Consider the following 2,500-nt stretch of genomic DNA (forward strand, 5'->3'; position numbering starts at 1 on the left):
TTTCTAAAAATTTCATTGGCCCCCCAAAAGTATAAAAAAAAAACCATTTTTTTTAAAAGGCCTTTAGAAAATTTTTTCCCCCCCAAAAAACCCCCAACCAATTCCCCCCCCCCCCCAACCCCCAACCCCCATACCCAAAAAAAAATTTTTTACAAAAGGAAGACAAAAGGAGAAAAAAAAGTGAAGAAAAACTTAAAAAGGGTGGGGCCCGGGGGTCCGCGTGGGAAAAAAAAAAGGGGGAAAACAAAGTGAGGAAAAAAAAAGGGGTTTCAAAAACAAAAAATCAAAAAAAAGTGACGGTCAAAAACAAAAGTGACGGTCAAAAACAAAAGTGACGGTCAAAAACAAAAGTGACGGTCAAAAACAAAAGTGACGGTCAAAAACAAAAGTGACGGTCAAAAACAAAAGTGACGGTCAAAAACAAAAGTGACGGTCAAAAACAAAAGTGACGGTCAAAAACAAAAGTGAGGTACCACTAACAAATGATCTGATAATGGTTCAAGACGAGTCGAAATGTCCTCTCAAGTTCCCTCAGAAAAGTGTGTATGTGCTATTTGTGAATTATTCCAGACACGGTTTTGTGACTTTAAGTCAAGACCAACAGTTGTATGGCCATAATACACCCTGGCCAACAATGCCACAACACACCCTAGCCAACAGTGCCACAACACACCCTGGCCAATAGTACCACAACACACCCTGGCCAACAGTGCCACAACACACCTTGGCCAATAGTGCCACAACATACCCTGGCAAATAGTGCTATAACACACCCTGGCCAATAGTGCCACAACACACCCTGGCCAACAGTGCCACAATACACCCTGACCAACAGTGCCACAACACACCTTGGTCAATAGTGCCACAACACAACCTGGCCAATAGTGCCACAACACACCTTGGCCAATAGTGCCACAACACACCCTGGCCAACAGTGCTACAATACACCCTGGCCAACAGTGCCACATTACTGGCCTGCGTATAACAAATGCATCAATGACCATTTGCGTCGCAAATGCCATAAATTATCAGTGTTATAGTGCGTGGCAGAGTCGTAACTTTCCAGACACAATACAGCTGTTACCTCCATGTATTGCCTAGAGATACAGGGATGCAACTGATGCAGATTAATGGGCGAAACGTGTTCCGACACAGGCTTCGGCTTTTTGTACTCCAGGAAATGGCTGGTTAAGTCATTAGATTCAAGGGCCATTAAGGCTGCGTGAACCTATATGCCTTTAGTCGAAGATTCTTTAATTGCAATAACTGGGATTAATGTGTAGTCTCAATATATATATATATATATATATATATATATATATATATATATATATATATATATATATATATATATATATATGCAAAACAACCACTCTGAAAGAATAGAGAAATTCCAAGCGCTTTCGTGACTACTCACATTATCAAGGAACTATGAAAGTAAAGCATCTAAGGAAGCTATATAAGGGTCTGGATGCTTTACTTTCATAGTTCCTTGATAATGTGAGTAGTCACGAAAGCGCTTGGAATTTCTCTATTCTTTCAGAGTGGTTGTTTTGCATATTCTGAAATCACCTGTTTACTGTGATCTTATTGCATATATATATATATATATATATATATATATATATATATATATATATATATATATATATATATATATATATATATATATATATATATATATATATACAATGAGATATATACACTTCCCGTTGAATATACACTGAGAGATATACATTTAGTGTACGAACAATGAGAGATATACACTTCCTCTTGGATATACACTGAGAGATACACACCTCTCGGTGTATATACACTGCGAGAGCTCCTTCTTAGTATGTATACATTAAGAGATATACCCCATAGGGTATATACACTGAGAGATAATCCTCTCCTTGTATTCACGAAAGGGTAATCAGTGAGGTAACTTAATTCGACAAATGACATTAAAAGTTAAGATACGTCATTTAGTGGGTGGCAAAGCCGCCCTGCGCCTCGATGGGCTGCCCTGCCACCCAGTGGGCAGCAAATCCTTCCTGCCACCCACTGGTCATAGCAATTAAAAGCGGCCAGATTGTCAGTGTTGGTTATTATCTGCATTCTTCCAATTCTTCCTCGTGTCACGCCTCTCACTCTGATTCATTTTCTCTCCGTCTCCTTCGTTTATCTTTTTATTTTGTCATTTCTTCTTAGTGGTGATTAAGTTTTATTTTTGTTATTTTTTTCGGAATTCATCGCCATATTAGTCGTTTTTATACGTGTTTTTATTTGCTTTGAGTAATACGAATGTTGATATAATATTTGTCGTGTTTATGTCATTTCCAAGTAAAATAAATTCTGATAGAGACATTCATACAAACATACATAAACAGATAGATAGATAGATATATGTATATATATATATATATATATATATATATATATATATATATATATATATATATATATATATATATATAGAGAGAGAGAGGGAGAGAGGGATAGAGGGAGAGAGAGAGAG

Source organism: Cherax quadricarinatus, chromosome 41 (assembly GCF_038502225.1).
Source record: "Cherax quadricarinatus isolate ZL_2023a chromosome 41, ASM3850222v1, whole genome shotgun sequence".
Classification (NCBI taxonomy): Eukaryota; Metazoa; Arthropoda; class Malacostraca; order Decapoda; family Parastacidae; genus Cherax; species Cherax quadricarinatus.